Source organism: Podarcis melisellensis (assembly GCF_964234715.1).
Source record: "Podarcis melisellensis genome assembly, chromosome: 4".
NCBI lineage: Eukaryota > Metazoa > Chordata > Lepidosauria > Squamata > Lacertidae > Podarcis > Podarcis melisellensis.
The window spans coordinates 50,160,149-50,183,337 of NC_138531.1; positions in this window are offsets into that span (position 1 = coordinate 50,160,149).

Sequence of the window (23,189 nt, forward strand, 5' to 3'; positions counted from 1 at the left end):
TGTCTTCTCTTGCTGTAAATTTTAATGAATTACTTGCACAGTTTAATGGAAAGCCCGGTGATGAGTACAAAGGCATTAGAAGGTCCAAGCTGGCTTCCTGGAGACCAAAGGGTAAATGCATGAGAACGAGAGGAGGTGCAACCAGTGCTTACACAACTAACAGGTTTATTGATCTCTGCTTCCAGTCCCAGCCAACACATATGACCTTGTCTCATAAGAACAGAATAACACAGAACAGAACTATTCCTTACACAACAAATCATAAGTCGACAAGTAGCCTTCTTCAGGCATTAGTTCAGAGGGCCTAGCAGAGGTGAAACCTGTTGCTACTGCTCTTCTTCCTTGCCTGCATGGGAAACTGCTGCCGCTGGCTACTTTGGCTCAGCCAGGATGGTTTAAAGCAGCTCCCTCATTATCCCCCCACCCCTTGCTAGCCTATGATGGGGATGGCACAGAATGAGAGAAGTTGGATGGCAAAAGCACTGCTGCAGAGAAGATATGGGTGGGCTGGAGGAGCTGCAGCAGCATTCTCCAGGCAGCGGTCGCCTGGGTTCCTTGCCTCTCTGTGACACACCTGGCAGGTGCCCAACTATGCTGACCACTGATGCTCAGAGGGAGTTCAGTGGCGAGCTGGTGCCTGTAGAAGAAGAAGAAGAAGAGTTTGGATTTGATATCCCGCTTTATCACTACCCGAAGGAGTCTCAAAGCGGCTAACATTCTCCTTTCCATCCCCCCCCCACAACAAACACTCTGTGAGGTGAGTGGTGCTGAGAGTCTTCAGAGAAGTGTGACTAGCCCAAGATCACCCAGCAGCTGCATGTGGAAGAGCGTGAACCCGGTTCCCCAGATTATGAGTCTACTGCTCTTAACCGCTACACCACACTGGCTCTCACATGTGTGGCAGCAGAGGTCTTCTCTGGAGCCTGCAGGATCCCTTCCCCTGCTGTAATCAGGCTTGAAAAAAGCATTCTCTTGTAGCCAGTAGAAGAGTTTGTGGCCTATGCTGTGTGAGCCAATGGGTCTCCAAAGGTTGGATATACCACTCAACCAGAATGTAGGATAGGCTTCTCCAACCAGTGCCCTCCAGATTTTCTGGGCTACAAGTCCTATCAGGCCCAGCCAGCATGGCTTGATGGAATTTGTAGTCTAAAGCATCTAGAGCAGAGCTTTCCCAACTGTGTGTCATGACACATTAGTGTGTTGGCTGCAGTGTGTAGGTGTGTCACACAAATGCTCCCCATGCTCCTTCCCAGGGCTGGAAAGGGGTTAGTTTAATCCAAACTCTTCTTCTGCTAGTAAAACTGAATTACTGTGTCATGAAATGATGCATGTCTAAAAAGTTTGTCACCAACATGAAAAGTTTGGAAGGCTGTGATCTAGAGGGCCCCTGAAGGCCCTTCCACTCTCCAGAAGCTGAGGCACGTTTTCACACTGGTCCTTTCTTTTACCTGTTCTTGTCATGTGAATGTGAAGCCTGCTTTTGCCAGCCAGTTCTCAAAGTTGTCTTCTCCACTTTCTCTTTCACAAGAGCAACAGTCTAGGCGCTAGTATAAATAGTGGAAGGTAAGATTTGGCGTTTTAAGCCATCTGTGTGGGTGTATATTTGCCTGTGTTCAGTTCAAAGTCTACCTTGCTCAGGGTCACTAAGCCTCACACTTCAATGCACTCTTTGTAAAACAGAAGCAATCTAACCTCACCTGGTTCTCAGGATGAGTGAAAGAAAGATGGTTCAGGGCTCTGCAGTTTAAAGGTGCTCTAGAAAATGTTTAATACTAAAATAAATACATCTTCTATATTCTATATAGAATATATTTCTATATAGAATATATTTCTATATTCTATACTCCCCTCATAGCTGAGCAAGTAGCCCCCTTTACTTGAAATGGAGATTGCTTAACAGGGACATAAATTTAAATTAGCATTTGTTTCAAGTGCAGTTGAAAGGAAAAGCAGCTCTTTTAAAATGAAAGTAACTTTAACTTGTTTTTAAAGGACACTTTATACAATATGTTGAAATCTGCAGTGGCAAGTTGTTGTTCTTTTTTTAAATCTTGTTGTTCTTTTTAAATCTTGCCAGTGAAAAATGACTGTATATTTCAACATATTACATTATTACATTAAGCATTAAGCATTTTTAAATATTAAATTAAGCAAACCCCTTTGGAAGACAGTCTGTCTCCTCCACTCCCTATCTTATCGTAACCTCTTAGAATATCCTAATTCAGCTCCTCAGTATCTCAGCTCATCTCTTGCCTTGTTAAAGGATTTAAAATAAAAATCAGTAACCATTTGAAAGAAAGGAATGTCTCTTGTGATGCAAAGGTATTTAATTGCCTTCTTTGCGATTAAGAAAACCTGCATAGCTGGATGTGGGCTAGTTGCCATAGACAAATGTTATAATTCCAATTGGCATGTACAAGGGATATAATGCAACTGAGAGTTCAGCAAAAAGGAAAGAGCCGGGGGGGGGGATGTATGCTAGGTATTATAAGGGAAAAAAACCTGCTCCTTTTCCCTTATGGGGTATCCAAGAGCACATATAGAGTCCTTAAGTGGGTTCACTATTGGTAGGAGAAAATAACAGAAGCCAACCAGAGTATATTGAGAAGCAAAGCAGCTAGTAAGCCTGATCTTTATTAAACTGTTGCAACAGGGTCCTCACTCACCACACACATTGAGGGAGGAAAGAACCCTGAACAATGGTGCGCAAGCCCTTATATAGACTTTTCAAATTGCCTACCCTGTAGCCCAAGACCCCCCCCAAAAAAACTTCATGCATACATCACAGAAGGAGGTGGTCTACAGCAGAAATCCTACCTGAAACAGAATCCTGTCTGCCAAGATACCTAATAATGGTCACTGATTGCATTACCTGGGCAGTCTGGACATTCTTTTGTGATGGTTAATACTTTAGTTCCTGAATCCAGGTCACAGGCTCACCCTATTCATACACAAATGCACCCTTAAAGACAGGATTTGCAAGCAAAAAGACAATGGGAAGGCTTTCCCCATTTTCCTCCCTTACAGCAGAGGAATATTTGAGGTCATTGGGAGAGTCAAAATGGCTTCAAGATTGCTCTACTGTAGTATTTCAGACATGTGGTTTATATACTTATGTTTGTGTTTGCCTTGTACACTTACGAACATTTAAATTACATTTGAGACCTTAAAATTCTTATAACACTAGGGAAATAAAATATGTGCAAGAGCAGGAACTGTTGGATGTGTTACATATTTACCTTTGTTTCCCAAAGCAGGAACCACCAACACCTGGTGACACAGGGCTGCTGGACTCCAACACCCATAAGTCCAAGCCAGTACAGCCAATGGTCAAGGATGATGGGAGTTGTAATACAACAATACCTGGAAGGCTCCAGCTTTCCCATCCCTCTGGTAATAGTCATGGTGTCCCATTGCACCAGAAGCTGTTTAGTCATGCTGACCACATGACCCGGAAAACTGTCTGTGGATGAAATGCTGGCTCTCTTGGCCTGAAAGTGAGATGAGTGCCGCACCCCATTCATACAAGTAGGTCTTCCCATTTGCGTTTGCCCTGCCTTCTAATTTGCTGGTTCTGTTTATGCTGATTAAATAGTGACAGGGCATGCATGCAGAGGGCTGCATGTGCACTTTTAAAATGTACATACATACCTACATACCATCGAGGAAGTGTGCAAAAGCGCCAAGTCAGGCAATTGTAAATTTTCGGCACACAATGTTTTAATGCTGTTAGCTTGTGCAGTTTTCTGGTTTTGTGCAAATCTGAGGGATCAAAAGGAAAATATGTATATAATGCTAAGCTTTTCCATTGCAGAGCACAGCAAATAAATGAAAACAATTGTAAATTTCAAATGCACACTTTTCAGATTAAGGTTGCTACACAGCATCTGGTGTGGATATTTTTTATGTGGTTTGCTTGTGCATTTTTCTGGATTTGTGCAAATCTGAGGGGGTGTGTCTGTCTAACAATCAACCAACATACATACTGTTCAGGTGCACACCTAGTAAGTGTAAAAGGGGAAGTAGCTGACAGTGAGAGTTGATCCATCCACTCAAAAACACCCAAAGAAATAGCCTGTGACTTCAAGTGGAATGTTTCAGAGCCCACCCCATCCCAATTTATCTGACTATCCCTATATCGGGTAAATCAGAATTTACAAGGGGAAAGTGTGTTTACGAGGGGAGAGTGCTGTTTCACTCAGGTTCTGCATATGTGGGTTCCCCATAGGCATCTAGTTGACCACAGGGAGAACAAAATGCTGAGCTAGAAGGACCTTGGGCCTGATCCAGCAGTGCTCTTAAGTTCTTAATGCTATGTGAGGCTTGGTTTGGTAGGTGTAGACACAGAAAAAGTGAAACATTGGAAACTTTCCCCTCTATGGCAGAGATCTGAGACTTCTTACCAAAAAATGTCCATTAAGCACTTGTTGCATTATAAGGCTAGTGAACTATGTTTCAACTAAACTAAGATAAATTGCAGCTAATTAGATCACAACCTGGTAGGTTTTTAATCCTGGTGTATCCCATAAAACTTATTGTATTGCTCCATCTCAACAACAGACAGTGAGATGGCAGTCAGTTTACCTTTGCTCTCCTGTAGTCCTTTGATCAAGTAGGCTCATGTGCTTGATATAGTGAATTTTGAATGAGTGTGATGTAATTGTGGTTTTGTAATGTTTGGTATTAATGTTCATCATGCCGTGATGCATTCTTAAGAACGATATCAGATGCCAGGTTGGGTGGAGTGACGAGACACTGAACTTCTTCCACATATACCTTTTTAATAACTGCATTTCAACTAATAGGCAGCTTTTCCGAGACTGAAATTTCCCAATAAGAGCCTGACATAAATATGCAAATATTGCTGGAGACTTATTGTTATTCCAAAAGGCAGGCAAATAACTAGCTGGTTTATGCACTGTAAGTCTATAATCCTGGGAACATACAGCAACAACACTCGTGTTCAAAGGGAAGCTTAGCAAAGCTCTTTAGTCTCTAACACCTGATGAAAATTGACAGAACAGGGATTCCCGGGTCCAGGGACCATGTGTGGCCCTTCAGAGCTCCCTGTCAGGCCCTCAGAAACCTCCCCACATTATGCCCCTAGTAAGCCTACTTCAAACCCTCCTTGAATACTTTTGCTGACTGGAAGGTGTCCTTGTATTTTAATCTTGTTTTTAAGTTGTATTTAAATCAATAGTTTTTATACTTGGTGTTAGCTGCCCTGAGCCCGGTCTTGGCTGGGGACGGCGGGGTATAAATAAATTATTATTATTATTATTATTATTATTATTATTATTATTATTATTATTCAGTGTTCATGTCTCATGCTTGTCTAGGTGGAGGATGGAGATGTGTGGGTTGGTGTAAAATCTTCCAAAGCATCCATTGTCCTGCCCACTTCTGGGATACGTCCCCAAAGGAATGTGGCCCTCAGGCAGAAAAATGTTCCCCACCCCAGATCTACACCATGATTTCAAAACGCTGAGGTGTCTGTGACTCTTCTTCCTCCCTTTTCTGTTGATCTGCGTGTCTCGCTCTCTTCACCAAAGCAAAAGGCACAGCTTCTATGTGGGGTGAGCATCATCACCCAGCAGCCTTGGACAGCTGTGAGGGCCCAAGCACTCCTACAAGGCTCACCTCTGCTGGATGCCTGTCTGCACCTCCCTCCTGCTTGCTTCTCAAGCAGCTGACCTATCTAGCTGGCTCTGAGAAGCTCCATGTTAATTTTCCCACAATGCCCTATGTGACACTGTGGTGGAGCACTGTGGAGCCACTGAACACTAAGATAGCAGCATTGGCTGCTGCCCACTGCCACTGCCAAGCTTGCTGATATGGAGGTCCACACTAGATGGTGTTTTGCCCACAGCCTGCCAAACCTGGAGCTGACCCTATTTCTAAGCTGCTTCCACACTAGAAGTTTAGTTTAGAATTGCCATGCTTCGTTCACTCACTTTTCACAAGGCATCCACATGGCACAGTCATTGCCACGTTGTATTTTCCTTCTTGTTCTTTCCTTTCCTTCTTTCCAGGACTGGTTTCCACCATAAACACCCAGAAGAATGTAGGAGTAGCACTAGTCCTCTGGGTTTCTAAAAGGGCAGGATTTTGATGTGGGCAGTGATGTCTTAGGCAGGTGAACCTATTTAATTTAAACCTAGGCTTAAATTTATGAGCCCATTTCTTCTTCTTCTTCTTCTTCTTCTTCTTCTTCTTCTTCTTCTTCTTCTTCTTCTTCTTCTTCTTCTTCTTCTTCTTTTAAAACCCAGTCTTAGCACTAAAACACTTTTCTAGCCATCATTTATTTAATATTAAAATATTAGCTGCATACCACAACACTATAGTGTTATAGTGCTTAAAAATATATATTAAGGAACCTTGCCAGTCATTGTCATTGACCACCTTGCTTACATGGCAGTGACCAGAAATGCTGATATATATCTACACACACACACACACACACACACACACAGAGAGAGAGAGAGAGAGAGAGAGAGAGAGAGAGAGAGAGAGAGAGAGAGAGAGAGAGAAATAAGAAATTTCCCTTCCCGCAGCAGCTATGTCGTGCCCACTGCTATGAACAGAAAATTGTGGGCTATATAACTGCAATTCCATTAGTAGCTCAACAGCGGATAGGAGCCACCAGTCTGAAAGTCACCTGTCTGGAAGACCTTTTATTTAAATGTGTGGTGTTCTGCTCTACAGTGATGCAAAATTATTTTGACCAGTGTATTTTGATTTCTGATTTGGATAAGGGCAGCAGTGTTGGAGGAACAGAAAGTCGAACCTTCTCGAAGTGATATTTCCATTCCATTCCTGTGCAGCATGCTGAGCCCACATGAATCCATAGACTCTGTGCTCACAAAAATGGCAGCATGTGCTGGTTGAGTGTGTTGTGTGTGTGATGCCATGCACACACTGGGCCCCCTTCAAACAAATATCAAGAGAATTGGTGTGCCTGCAATTCTATGAGGTAGGTTAGTGTCTAGCCAAAGTCACTTGATAAGCTTTGTGACTGAGCGGAGATTTCAAACTTCACCCACCTTGTCTCAGTCCAGCAGTTACACCTGTATTACAGGTAGGGATGGTGGCTGACTTTGATTCAATTTGTATTTAAAGCCAAATCCGTCAAATCCACACTTTCTGAAACAGTATGAGAACTAAAGCACAGCCATTCTTCAAAATTCAAAATTCACACTTGGCTGAATTGTGTGATACAGTTCTCCAAACCAAACATTGTTTACAAACCATGGCTTAGCCAACCTGGATAGTGCAGAGGAAGATCACTACAGCCACCACCTTCTCTCTGGGAACCAGGCATTTTCTCATTCAGGCTAAGCCATGGTTTGATTTAGCATTGCGTGTGAACAAGGCGAGCCCCAACATCCCTCTGCTGTGTACTGATGTATAATTGCCATGTGCTAACTGATTGCTTCACTGCTGACCCCTTGTTTTGCCAATGAAGGTAGAGACTTGCCCCCGAGGCTTCCGGAGAATCCACAACTTTCTTGAATCTGAGGTTGTAATAAAAACAGTCTGACTTCAGCACCCCAGCTGTTAATATTTCAGGGAATTTATTTAAAATATATTCCATTAGATGTAATTACACTGGAGCTCTGTGAGGAAGGTTCACATACGACATTATCGTTACTCAGCAAAGTACTGGGCCCGACTCACATTTACAGTCACAAACAATTATCCGACACAAAGCCTGATAAAACAATATTATTGCATCACACCTCGGAAAGCTTTAGTCAAGGTTTTACACAAGAAAGAGCTTCCATGAACGTTAAAGGGAATTCTGTCTGAATAAGAGCTGAGTAATGACTTTAAAAATCTGCCTCCGTCTGTATTATACATTAGGCTGTGTGTGTGTTTTTAAGGAGTTGTCTCGCTGTTTAATTTGCATTGGCCCCTGCCACATATTGATGAAACAGGTAACAAGGGTATTATCTTTCTCTTTTGCATCATTTTACTTCTATTATAGTTTAACTACGGTACTTTTAAGCTCTTTTATATGTTTTTAGCTATCTGTGTTTTATCTGTGTTTAAGTTTTGTGAGCCGCCTTGAGTCCCAGTTCTGTGGAAAAGGTGGGATATAAATAAATAAATCATAATGTTAACACTCTATTTATTATTCCTATTTCTTTTACTGTTGCCTTAACAGTTTGCTTGGAGGGCTGAGTAGGAGGAAATTACAGCTGTAAATTATGACTTTCTTTTAAAACCATAGTTTTTAAATTTTTTACATTTTTTTTGATATCCCGCTTTATCATTACCCGAAGGAGTCTCAAAGTGGCTTAAAATTCTCCTTTCCCTTCCTCCTCCACAACAAACACTCTGTGAGGTGAGTGAGTCTGAGAGACTTCAGAGAAGTGTGACTACCCCAAGGTCACCCAGCAGCTGCATGTGGAAGAGTGGAGACGCGAACCCGGTTCACCAGATTATGAGTCTACCACTCTTAACCACTACACCACACTGGCTCTTGTAGTTGCCTTGTTTCATACAAACCATGGTTAGCATTAATGATAGTGGCCTGGTTTGGATGGCACACTAAGCCAAACCTTGGCTTAGAATGGTACGTAGCTTTTTTCTTAGCATTCCATGCAAACAGACCAGTTCATCTGTTCAAGTAAAACAACAAGCTGTTGCTAAGGAAAAATGGATAGTTCTCCTTGCAGATAACAGAGGAGTCTGAGGACCCCTTCATATGTCATTTTTATTGTGCATTTATGATTATTTGTGCTCATGATTCTATTGGGACAGTTACATTCCTTAAATACTGTTTGCCTCTGCAACAGTTTTGGAGGTAGTCATTCTGCTTCCTTTCCACTCAGAGCATATCCTGCTGAAATCCAATAACTCTTTATACCACAAATATTATGTTTTATTTCTGACACACTTTTGCTGTGCTGTATCCCCTTCCAGACAATGGGGAAGATTCACAGAATAAACTAAAGCAGAATAAATGCACCACTAATGCATCATTTTTGCATTGGGAACATGTTGCAAAATACCACTGCAATAAAACGGCAGTCTGGAACAGCGCTGAGGTTGATTGTTGCTCATTATTGTCTCACTAAAAATGGGTCACTACAGTAAATGGGAATCCATAAATAATGGATGGTGATATTTATCAAATTACTTTACAATGAAGGCCTTAAACAATAAATAAACAATTCATTCATGATAATCATACAGTAGTCACTTGGGTGTATACATCTGCTCCGTGGATGTTTCAAGCTGAGGCCATGCTATTTTAGACACAATCTATATGTATCTTGCAGTTCAGGCATAGGCAAACTTGGCCCTCCAGATGTTTTGGGACTACAACTCCCATCATCCCTAACTAACAAGAACAGTGGTCAGGGATAATGGGAGTTGTAGTCCCAAAACATCTGGAGGGCTGAGTTTGCCTATGCCTGTTGTAGTTTCTTGAGAAATACCACTGATTGATGCACTTTCCCTCAAACCAGCTTTCAGTCAATTAAAAAATGTAAGCCACAGTTAAGCTGAGGTGTGTACATTTGGACATTCATTGCACATGTGCAGATGACTGCATGTGCAGGTGATGACTTTATTGAATAGGAGTGGGCAGGGTCACAGACACTGGGAAACCAATCAGGTAATGGTGAACAAGGATCAAGGCAGGCATTGTTTTCTAGGGAGTTGGAAGGTGCACAGCTAGATAGCAGATTTATGCATAGGCATAACTAAAGCTCTCAAATCCAAGGTCTAGACTGGGAGATGTTTAGTTCTCTCAGGGACGCTAAACAGGCTCTGAGTGGACTTGTCAGGAATGGAGTTTTTCACAGATACTGTAATGACTATCAAGCAATGGCTGCTTTCACTCAGTTCATATTGGCAAAAATAAGCTGATCATAGTTGATGCCCCATTATACAGTGCCCCAAAGGCTATTTCCACATATTTAAGAAGCAATGCAGGAGTCTACTGTGGCAAAGAAAGCACTCACATCTCTAAAATGGTAATGGTAATGATAGGTAAATGGCCTGTAAAAGAATTATGCATGCGATAAAAGGTAATTTTAGCATGCCTAGGTTGACATGCATGAAACAGGTTGGGCTGGAAGGGACTAAAACCTTGAGGAGCCACCGTCAGGCAGTGTAGACAGTGCTCCTACATTCCACTGCACACAGTAACATCGTGATCAAACCAGTTTCTTGGGTAAAAGGTCAATATGAAATCACACACTACCTGTAGATAATTTTACCAGCCTTCAAACATGAATATTCAGTATTTTAAATCAGTAGGTGGCTACTCCCTAGAGCAGTGGTTCCTAATAGATGGCCCCAATTAGGGGATCCATGTAATCCACCTAGGGGGTCTGTGGCACCATTCTCATAGCAAAAAGTACCATAGAGATACCAATATATTCAAATGTAGGGGACCATGGGTTGGCTTTCAAAAAACAGGGGGTCCGCAGTACTTAGCTAACTGGAGGAACGGGAATGCAATGGGAAGGGCAGGAAAACCAGCTTTCTCAGGAGTGGTCATGTGCAGGTTTGATTATTTGTATGGTTCGTTTGTGACAATTGGGCAAAGGGTTCCTGTCTTCAGCTCATGCCGGCTGTGCAGGGAATCATGGATAAAATTGCTTTTCTATCCCATTTAAGTTTGTGGAAGCCCAAGACATGGATGGTGGCATAAAGCCACCATTGCACCCATGGCATGGCCCTCCAGGCTCTGTCAAGAGGAAAGGCAGGACTGAAGGTTTTGATGTCAATCACAAGCGGGGAACCTTTTTGACTCCACAGGGCAGACCCATATCAGGATCCAACCTCACAGGCCAAAGTTGACTGACAGATGGGTCCACCCATCTGTCACATGATATTACACCTGACCTGTCACATGGTTGACAGGTGTGTTGTCCCACCCACCTGTCAAAATCACTTTTTTCACAAATCCTATCTATTTCTTCATTGAAGGCATGAGTTTCCATTTCCACACCGGGTTTCCATTTCTCCTCTTCCTACAACTGAAACTTGTCCTGGACCTTTTATTTCCTTGGGCTGGGCTCTTCTCCAACCTGGTGGTTTCTTGCAAACATGTCATTGACACAATAATAGTGCATTAGTGGTGCATTTATACTGGACAGTTGACATAGCTTTCTGCTTTCTGCTCCACAATGCACACAACCCCAACATTAGTGTGCTAGTGTGTTGGGGGGCATTCTTGCATTATAGCATAACAAAAGTAGGGCACTACCTCCCTCCAAAAAAACAACAACATTTGTAGTATGAAAAGTTTCAGGAACTACAGGTAATGGACTGACTGGAAATGAAGCAGTATATCTCTGCTGAAAGTTTTTGAAGCGCAAGGAGTATTGAAAGAGGGACAGCATATAAACAGCTTGATGCCATCATGAGCACAAATCATCATGGATGCAGAGAGGGCTGCTGTGTTCTTAACAGGAGCAAATAAAGGAAGACTAACTAGGATGGGCTATCTCAGCAAGTGTGGTTTGCATATTGCACATCCAATGGCTGCAGACCTCTCCAGTGGTTATGCAAAGCAAGGGAGAAGTTTAGAGCAGTGTTTCCCAACCGGTGTTCCGCGGCACACTAGTGTGCCGCGAGACGTTGCCTGGTGTGCCGTGGGAGGGAGGTGGGCGAGTCGGGCGGCGAGAGGCCTTAGGCGCCCTGCAGAAAGGTGTCCTCTTTGTGGGTGGGTTCTCCCCCCTCCCTTAGCGCATCGTATTTAGTTGGGGATTCTGGAGAGGGGGGCGGGGGCGCGCTGGCCCCGAGCGGAACTGACGCGCCGTCGTCCCCACCTCCCTCTCCTCAGTAGCTCCGAGCCGACTGACTGAGGGTGGGACGCGGCCAGCGGCGTCCTCCCTCCCTCTCTCTCTCTCTCTCTCTCTCTCTCCGCCTCCCAGCACCGCTTTTCCCGAGGCGGGCGCGCGCCTAAGGCTGAATGGGAGCAGCCTGGAGGCTTGGCGGCCTCTCAGCGGCTCATGACGGGCGTCCCCGAGGCGGGAGGTGCTGAGCAGGGGCTCTGCGAGAGGGCGCGAGGGATGCGCGGTGGTGCCTGCGCGCGCGTGACTTAAGAGGGCGACCTGCTGCCTCTCCTCTCTCTCCCCTCCCTCCCCTCATGGGCACGGAGTCCCTGGCACAGCTTGGCGCTACTACAGCTACAGCTGCTGCTGCTCCTGCTTGGATGAAGGCGGCTGCTTCTTCCTAACGCCCAGCCTCTGAGGGACCGCAGTCTCCCGCCCCCTTTTTTTTTTTTTTTGGCGGGATGCTGAGGTAAAGGATCCCCTCGCGCGCGGGCGGGCATCTCTTTGGGCAGGGCGCGTGTGGAGGCTTAAGGTGGGGAGTGTGGAGGGGTTGCCGCTTGCGAGGGGAGGGTTCATATTGTATTGGGCTGCGGTGTGGGCGACATGGCTCTTCAATGGCCAGCCCACGGAGGAACATTGAGTTGGAGCATTTCGAGGAGAGGGACAAAAGGCGCACTGAATAAAGTATTTTATAATTTTTCATATTTCTGTTTACTTACTATTTCATAATAAAGTAATTATAAAATACTTTCTTTGTGTTTATTTGATTCCTATTAAAGAGAGTTACTTTATATATAGTCAATATAGGCACAGAGTTAATTTTTTAAACATTTTCTAATGGTGGTGTGCCTCGAGATTTTTTTCATGAAACAAGTGTGCCTTTGCCCAAAAAAGGTTGGGAAACACTGGTTTAGAGGACCTCTTCCTGGAGGTCAAAAGGAAAGGGGTCCAACTCTGGCAAAACCTTGTGCCTCACACAACACTCCACAGACATGATTGCAGCATGTTTAGGATAACAAGAACAGCCCCTCTTTCATCACCAATATCTTTATTGATTTTCCGAATAGATATTCCAGATTTCAAAGGGCTTTCCTTTTTCCGCATATAGTCTGCATTTTGAGAGCTTTTCAATGAGACGTTAAACCTGATCATGTCTGTATAAGGAAAAAACAAATTCTGAATCTTGCATCAAGGTACAGTGAGGTTTGTTTGAGGTTGGGTGGAATTATATGTAAATAGTTGCTTAAAGCAGTGGGAGTGCTCATTTTGACACTCATTAAACAAGGAAGGCGGTGGGTGGGTGGAGGAAAGAACAAAGGGCTGCCTAACAGAATGGGACTGAGGAATGCTTCTTACATCACAGCTTTGCAAACACATCCTTGTAGGCTAATAATGTGAGAATGGCCACAGATGGATCCCTTTTCTGACTCAGTATATATAGATCAGTCAGTTTCCAGGTGCTCTTTTGTACACTGTGTCACATGTGCTGTAGCCACTGATCTTAGAGGGTGCTCCCTGCTTGGTTCTGTGCAACAATCTTCTTTCCTAGATTGGGACACGGGTATTTACTGCCACGCCCACCCCCCCCCAAGCAAGTACACATCATCCGAATGGAAACCTATTATATATGCTTTGTTAATAAATACAGGGTTTATGCTTCAAAATGTGCAGTTTGTGTTTTTATTTCTTTAAACGTATTTTCTTTTTGTAGCTAAGCAGCCAGAAGACTAACAGCAATGCATAAATACAACATAAATTCCAATGATCAAAAGTACAAATATAAGGAAGTCCAACATACTTTCCAGTATTTTGAAAATCGAGAGTTGGCAGCTTTTCAACACCTATGCAACTATTATGACTAGAGACTGCTGTGCAGTTACATAATCTATTACCAACATCTGGTGGACCTTGGATTTCACTTTGCAATAAACAGCAATAAAGTGCTCTCATAACTGCATAGAAAGAAAGAAAACATGTGGATTGCTCTCCTAGTAAAAGATCTCAGAGGTCAAAGGGAATCTGCAGAACTGCCAAAGGTCAAGTCTTCATTGACTTACATAGCTCACAGTACAATCCTGATGTATCTAATCAGAAGTGAGTTATTATACTGTAAACCACCCTGGGCCCTTGGGCAAAAAGCAGTATAGATTTTATAAAATAAAATAGACTGTAACATTGTCATTCTGTTCCTGTGACTCCTGTTCTCTAGGCCTTGTCACTATGTGTCCCTAGTCCCTGTTTATTTTTTGTTCCTGTTGGCAGGTTGGTAGGTTATCCAAAATTAGAAAACATATGCAGATTTTCTAAATGTACATCCTTTATTCTGGTAAGAAGACTTTATTTATTTATTGCCTGGAGTTGCTTTACATTTGAGGTTGTCCCTGATGCAGTGACCTCTGATCTTGTCTTTGGTTCTGCAGTCTTGTTGGGCCTATTCTGTACATTAACCTTGATCACATGGAGGAAGCGAGAAGTTCTTCCTGCAGAATGGTTTCTTCTTGCCTGTGAAAGGAAAGAGGGCAGTAGCAAAAATGTCAGAATGAGGAAAAAGAGAAAGAGGCAAGCCTCAGTATATTCCTGAAAAAAATGTGTGGAACTTTAACAAAATAGTTACATACTCTACTGGAATGATCCAACAAGTTGACTTTCTGTGCCTCTGATAAAGGTTTCCCCCAAAATGTGGTGGGCAATTCACTGAGTTCCCTACATTTTTCAGGACAGTTTTGGGGCTTGACTCTTTTTTCTTTCCATTTTTTGCTCTTCATGTGGTCAATATGACATGTACTGCTGCACGTTCTTCTCCATTTCTGGTGGCAACTGGTGTTGGTATCTAAATGTCACCCCAGCTTCTTAGTCAGCCCATTGTTTCATCCAGTTCAATACTGAGTGGCCGTGGCTCTCTAGGGATTCAAGCAGCAGACCCTCTCAGCCCTACCAGGAGATGGCAGGGATTGGAACTGAGGCCAATCTCTATCATGTATCCATGGCCACTTCCCCATAATAAGCAACCCTGATGAATTAATTGGGTGTAGGCCTGGTGGAGATGCAGAGGGAACAAGGAGCAGAAGTGCTTCACATTCCTTGTCTCCATAGTGTCCAAGGCAGAGATTCTACTTCTTTCTCACACTCAGATGTATAACCTCTCGGTGTGGGATGGGCTTGCAGATCTCACCATCCAGAGTTGGGTGGGGGATATGCGAAAGCTTGAATTCACTATGATACTATCATTATGAATTGACACCACAACAAATAGAAGAAACAAATCCCTTTAGCTAAAACAAGTGCCAACCTGAGCAGTATTTCTCCCCAAACTAGAAAGAAAGCTGCATAGAGATTTTCCCCCCTAAGGTCTGTTTTGCTAACTTGGGGATTTTGTTGTTCTTTCAGTTGCCTGTATCTCTAAAGGGTGGAGGAATGGAAGATATTAATCCGCACCAGAAGCAGGATTCACCACATGTATCTTGATAAGAAGCCGACCTTACAAGGATTCCAGCTGTGATCTGCAGATCATGGGGATCTGTATCATTTGGAAAATATGTGGATAAACGACTGAAGGCTTGGTTGCTTCCAAAAGTGAACCAGCTAGTACTCTAACTAGTACAGCAAACCTAACATCAGAAGTAAATTGCAGCTAAGTGGGGGTCAAAATTGCTGCCTAAACCACAAATATCCTTCCAAAAATCCAGATTGATTTGTCTTTATATAAAATGCATATAAACATAATCTTGAACAGGGATAGACTTTTATAGAATAAAAGCAAAACTTCTGAGTTTGTAGCAAACATTTCCTCCCCTTTTTTTACTGAACTTATTATAGGTGGAATCTACACACATATAAAAAAAGTTCTGAAAATGCTTTTGTTAAAAAGCATTAAAAAAATAAAATACATTGAATTTTCCATAAGGCTTACCATTGCCATCTAATGTCACATTGTATATTTCACTTAAAACATTTTATTTGCAGCTGCATGGCTGAGTCATAATTCCAATGAAATGTCACTAGAGTTCAAGGGAAATTTCTAGCCCATTTTCCTCACTGTGTAAAACCTGGAGCAACTTCAATGCAAACATTCAGGTTGATGTCCTTCAGAACTCTTTCCATATCCCACTTTTGTTGAATACAGTGGTACCTCGGGTTAAGAACTTAATTCGTTCTGGAGGTCTGTTCTTAACCTGAAACTGTTCTTAATCTGAGGTACCACTTTAGCTAATGGGGCTGCCACATGATTTCTGTTCTCATCATGAAGCAAAGTTCTTAACCCAAAGTACTATTTCTAGGTTAGCGGAGTCTGTAACCTGATGTGTCTGTAACCTGAAGCGTCTGTAACCTGAGGTACCACTGTATGTGAAAACGTTGTTAATTAAGAGACCATACTTCATGCTATGATTCTATAGAATTGTGGGTTTGCAGAAAAATATGAGGCAGAGGTCACTGAGTTTCTGTCCCAGAGAGGCGGTAAAATCCTATGAAGAAGGAATTGACAAATCTGTCAATTTCATTTTCACTCAGTTTGTATTTTTTCCCAAATGAAGTTCAGTTTGCCATATTTCTGCATAAGGTTGTGAATGGCTGTGTGTGAGAGAGAGTGTGCGTGTGATAACAAAGAATCCTCACCCAAAAAATTGTCAGTATTTTAATGTGTGTATTTGCATGTGATTTTACCGAATTTGCATATTTTTACAAGCCATTTAACATCGTAGAATAATATGACGCATTTGTGTATTTTCATGAATATATGCTATTTTATGCACATTTCTCCCCAACATTAACAATTTTAGAGGTTTTTGATGCAGAATTGCACTACAAAATTCCAAGAAGTGTGAATTTTGAAGAATAGCTGCACTTTGGTTTGAAGTCGCTGTGAAGTCAATGAGTTGGGCCATCTAAGGTTTGGGAAAATGGCATCTGAGTCGGGGCCTGCCCACAAATGAGGCAAGGTGAGGCAACAGCCTTGGGTGGCAAGATCCACAGGAGCAGCAGATCCAACCTCCAAGGAATGTGTTGCCCACTGCTGCTGCTGGCGCAGTGGCAGCGATAGCTGTGCCACACTCATTGAAGACTGGATCTGTTGCCTCTTTGGTAGTCCTACCCCATGCTGCCTCTATAGCAGCCTCTCTGTGAATAGGAGGTGCTGCTAGCTTTCTCTCACCCCCTAGGGAGAAAATGATGGCAGCTGCCCTTTGGGGTCTCCTGGGCTCTGTTCCCACCTGGCATGATTCAGAGTGGGTCCCATTCTACCCATGGCCTTTGATTGCCACTTCAACTGTTGGGTAAGGTTGATTTGACCCCACCCCATTCCCAATGTAGATCTTTATTCCACCCTTGTTCCTGATGTAGATCTTCAATCACCCCTTCTTCCTTGGCAGGGAGCAACGGCGCCATTTTGTGGTTTGCCTCAGGTTCCAAATGTCTTGGGCCAGTCCTGATCTGAATAAATAACTAGTTTAAATCACAACAAATTTCTTCAACTGCAACTGATTTGGAGAGTGTGTTTTTTCCCCCTTTCCCGAAAGAAAGTAGGTGACCTGGGGCTTGAGAAGCCCTAGTAAAGGTGCTTCCTGAAGGAAGGATCCGGAATGTAAAGGTAAATTGCCATTAAAAGGAAGATGCGGAATTCAAGGCAGGGTGAGTGCCTCCCTGCTCTTGTCCATTGCATTTAACTCATATGTGAGGTGTATGTTATCAGATGAGGTAGATTTACAAGTTGGATATGGTTTTTATATTATACAATATTTTTGGAGGTATCAGACATTAAGAGATCTGCATTGGTCAGGCTCATCATTCCCTTTGTATCCTAGAGGCTTGCATTTCACACTAGGAATATATGACGGTATAGTTTGTTGTTGGCTACCATGATTGACTTTAACTGTAATCCTGCCTTAGCCCCAAACCAGTCAGTCCCAAGCAACACCCTGTCTGAAACCAGACCAACAGCGGCATCACATTCGCTATGACAAGACAACTCTGCAGGACAAGAATGGTTAACAGAGGACACCTAGTGGTGTGTTAGTCCCATGGAGTAAAGTTCCACAATTGAACCATAATCACATTTCATGCAGTTTTCTATTCATTTTGACCATTGTTGATCTCCTGATTTTTTTTAAGGGTAGCTTGTTTGCAATTGTGCAATTATAATTCAACAAATTGGTTTGCTTTACCAGGGGAAGACAACGAGGGGTCCTCTGGGTGCTGTTGAACTACAGTTCCCATCATCCCTGGCCATTTGCTACACTGGCTTTTCCAACATTGGCTGCCTTTGCTTTTTATCCTTAGAGACAATCTGTTGCTGTTTTTTGCTTCCAGTTTTTAGAGTTACTGTTAATAAACTGGTTTTCTCTTTAATAATATTTTTAAAGTCTTAACACTGACACACAATACTACCACCACCGATATGATGACTATGACTATACTATACTATGACTATACTATACTATACTATGACCATGACTATACTAGCTGGGTATAAGAGAAGACGATGCGTTGCATGTCACTTGCATGTATATGTTGATGCAAACTCATTTTGTTGAATGTAAAATGGATGGGTGTGTGTGTTTCCAGATGAGCATAGACCATGGGATTGGGCTCTTCTCTGGCATGCAAGCTTTTTGCAATATCCACATGCTGTAACTTGTGTTAAAATACCTGCATGTATTCCCTGCCCCCCATTTAATCTAGATTGACCCTTACCACAGATAATCTATTGGTCAGGCACCCCCAAACTCGGCCCTCCAGATGTTTTGGGACTACAATTCCCATCATCCCTGACCACTGGTCCTGTTAGTAGGGATGATGGGAGTTGTAGTCCCAAAACATCTGGAGGGCCGAGTTTGGGGATGCCTGTAATAGATAAACAACAACAACAAAAATGGACTCTGAAGACCACTGGCAAATTTTACTCCATGCATGGGTAGGGACAGAAGGAATGGAGGTGAAAGAGGAGCATCCACTCATTGTGCCATAAGGAAAGTGTTTGTTCTTTTTCCCATTCAGGAGCCCAAAAAAGGATTGGCTCAAAAGGGGAACAAATTTCAATTCGGGTTTTTTTGCTTGTTCTGCTACAGCAGCAAAAAGCAGTTTTTCATGTTTCTGCATTGTGATATAAATGGAAAGCTTTCAGACCAGTGCTACTGATCTGATGCAAAATCTAAGAAAAAGTGGGACAAACAGAAGTGTGAAAGGCCCTCAGTCTGAAAACCTCAAGTTTGTTTTCCCATCAGTAACACATCATTTTCAGAATGTAGGTGGTGGTGGTTAATGATATAAGCACTAATCTCAAATAATTTGAAGGTGTTCCACATATCTAAACTGTGTGTTGTGAATAGCAATTACATTTTTAATCCAGTTGATATCTGATTCTGTGGCTATAAGATGCCTCGTACATCTTCATATATACATCTAGGAATGAATGAATGAATGAATGAATGAATAATGTGAATTGCAGCTTTGCTCATATGTTTCACAGTCTGTGAAAAATGGGAAAACCCACAGCCAAGACCAGAACAGATATCATTTAAAAGTATATACAGTATCTTAAACTTAGTGGAAAGTATGATTTCATAAGGAAAAGTGATGCACTGCAAAGATAGACCTGACAGGGAACATAGGTTGAGAGAAAAAGGATGCTCAGTTAAGCTGCTAAGAACTAGCACCCACCTCCTGACCTACTGCCTAGCACTACTCCCCTGTTCTTTGTTCCATAGAATCATAGAATCATAGAGTTGTAAGAGACCACAAGGGCCATCGAGTCCAACCCCCTGCCAAGCAGGAAACACCATCAGAGCACTCCTGACATATGGCTGTCAAGCCTCTGCTTAAAGACGTCCAAAGAAGGAGACTCCACCACACTCCTTGGCAGCAAATTCCACTGTCGAACAGCTCTTACTGTCAGGAAGTTCTTCCTAATGTTTAGGTGGAATCTTCTTTCTTGTAGTTTGGATCCATTGCTCCGTGTCCGCTTCTCTGGAGCAGCAGAAAACAACCTTTCTCCCTCCTCTATGTGACATCCTTTTATATATTTGAACATGGCTATCATATCACCCCTTAACCTCCTCTTCTCCAGGCTAAACATGCCCAGTTCCCTTAGCCGTTCCTCATAAGACATCGTTTCCAGGCCTTTGACCATTTTGGTTGCCCTCCTCTGGACACGTTCCAGTTCCTGATGCTTCCATTTAATTTCATTCCCAAACCCCTCTTTTGCTGTTTGCAATACTGTATGAGAGTGCATGATAGCAAGTAGAGATTCAGTGACAAATGACACATTCTGGATTAAGACATCCATGAGTAGCATGCCATTACCTCAAGCCTCTGCTCAGGGACCCAGATAATAAGTAGCATTGTGTGTGGCAGGCACCAGGAATAAATTTCTGTGGCTCTTATTTCATGCAGGAGTAAGATGGGCGCCCAGATTGCCTCTGACTCACCCAGGCCTTGCGCCGCCAGACAGCACCCTTCCCTCCTATGTGCCTAACTCTGCCTTATTCATGTTGTTATGTAAATATACATCTTGTAAGACTGGGGTGAGGTGTGTCTGACACCTACGTCATACGGCTTTCATCATATGCTGGAGATGCACCTGTTTACCCTTGGCACATGAAAGATATGTTCTTAGGACCCATACTCTTAATTTCACTGCAAATTGTCTGAACTGATTTTAATCTTCTGTTTTTATATTGTAACCTGCTCAGGGACATTATGGAGAAAGGCAACTCTCATCAGTACTTTGTACTCTTACTAGATTATGCATCTTGTCTGAATGGTTTCTTTTGTCTAGCTGTTTCCCTACCATAATCCTTCCAGATTATGGATTCTCACTTGCCCTCCACAGTCTGTTATACTGATCTTTTAATACAAAACTTTCATTTGTATAAATATTGTGTACACTAATAGCAAATTCAGGTGCATGCTCAGGGGACACCGGGAGAGACAGGGGGAAGGGCTCAGGGTCAAAGCCTCTGCTCTGCATGCAGAACATCCCAGGTTCAATCCCTGCCATCTACAGGAAGGGCTGGGAATGTCACCTGTCTATAGCCCTGAGGAGATACTGCCAGCCAGTGTAGACAGTAGGGAGCTAGATGAATCAATGGGCTGACTCAGAATAAGGCAGCTTCCCACATTCTGGGTTCTTAGTTCCAAGGTTTACAAAAGTAGGGGAGGGGAAGATGGGGAGAGGAAACCAAAACAGCCCAGTTAGGACTGAACTTGTTCAGTGGCTGAGAGTCTGTCTGAGAGGGGAGAGAATGGAGCACCCCGGAAGAAGAAGATGTGGCTGGCTGGCTGGCTAGAACACTGAACAGGAGCTCTCCCCACTTAAAAATACTGTTGCAGGTTCCACTTATCTATTTTAACTTGGCAACACAGCACTCCTAAGTAATGGAGATCCCCATGTTTTCAACAAGGTTCTTCATGAATTAAAAACAAAATCCAATCAGATAAATGATTTGAACACTATTTTCTAATGTGGGTAATAAAGTCTCCATGTTAAGACTTGGGCTGTGTACATACTCCTGTTTAGGGAAGCTTTTAATGTTTGATGGAGTACTGTATTTTAATATTTTGTTGGAAGCTGCCCAGAGTGGCTGGGGAAGCCCAGCCAGATGGGTGGGGTATAAATAATAAATTATTATTATTATTATTATTATTATTATTATTATTATTATTATTATGGATCCAGGGCACTCCCAGTGCTGCAGTCCATATCTATCTTGTATCTATCCTGACTTGTGCACAGCCTTGAATTCATTACATGCAATCGAAACAAGCCTTTGGAGCCAGCAGGATCCTTTAAAGATTAAGGCACACTCTGGATTCTCTTCTGAATATCATACTTTCGTCTGACACCTGCTTTATGATATGTTTATTGTTTTGTGCATTTGTGAAGCGACAGTATTAAGATGAGGATTGCAGCTGAAAACAAACAAAAGGGGGAACAAAATCTGAATTAAAAAACATTAATATGATAATTCTATTGACCAAAGCAGAGTTTGGCAACATTAGATTGTTTAGCTTCAGGTGCCCTCTAGTGTGCATGTGAAAATGCTAATATGGGTGTTAGGAAGTGCTTTTTTTCTGGGGGGGACACAGGGGTATGCATACCCCTAAATATTTTGTGAATCTAAGTTTGGCTTTGTTGAGGGGCAGTATTTCAATATGAGTAGGAAAATGAGAGTACCCCTAAACATTTTTTTAAGAAAAAAAGCACTGGTGTTAGAAATTAGGGAACCTAGTAAGGTTCCCATGAAATTGTAGGATTCTGAATGGAAATGTCGCTATTAAGGTGGATGATAGCTGAGTGGACTGGTAATCCCTAGCTTGTAGTATACTAATGTTTTTAGTACTGAAAAGCATCGGAATAGGTTGTCATTCTGTATTCAGCCCTGGAAGCTTCAAAATACAGCCATGTGAGCAGCTGCTTACCAAATGGTTGTTGAACAGCATTAGAATGGATCGAAATTCTGCAGACCACAAATATCAAAATAAGAAACGTTTGTTTATTGAATAGCATCCATAAGCTGCTCAGTAACGCCTTTTCCAAATAGCTGTAGGAATGCACTGAGATTGTTTGCACTGAGATTGTTTGCATTCCGTGAAATACCCAGCCCAGTCACTCAATTTGTTTTGGGACCCTTGGCTTGCCTGTCTCTCTACTAGGCTTGTACAATATCAGAGCTCACTGCCTTCAGCAAGTCATTCTCTGGGCACCACGCATAGCTGTCAACTTATAGATTTGAAAATAAGGGACCAGCAGCCAAAATAAGGGATTTTAGTCAACCAGCTGAAATACGGAGTTAAAAGGGACCAGATAATTTGGGAGAGCAGCGCCGGTTTTTAGCCCTTCATTTCCAGAGGTTGCTGCTCAAGACACCAGCCAATGAAACACTGCAATTAAATAACTAAAAGCAGCAACCACTTTTCGTGCAAAACAAAGTCCAAGCTACGAAGATGCTGCTGCATTTCTGTATCTTTTCTCTCGTGCTCCATCTGCAGCTCTCCATTACATCAGGTGGGGCAGGAGGAGGGGGGGGGAATAACGCCCGACGTAAACCCGCAGATCAGACCATCTATGCTGGTCTACCACTACAAATCTATGGGAGAAGTGCTTGCGGTCCTTCCCTTGTAGCCCTTGGAACACCTGCCCGCGCCTCCGCCTCCGCCGCCTCCTCTTCCTCCTCCTCTCTCTGAACTGCTTTCTCTGTGGTTGCCCTCTCTCCTCTCAAGGCCCCTCAGCAATTCATAGGCCATGCCAGGCTGCCCATCTCATCTGGGTCCTTCGGCAGCACAGCCGCAGTATGACCTAGCGGGAGGGGCGGTGAAGGGCGGAGGGGAGGCCCCAGGCAGAGACGCTCAGTTCGGCGGCCGCAAGGAGGATGGAGACGGAAGGGCCCGAGGCTCCCA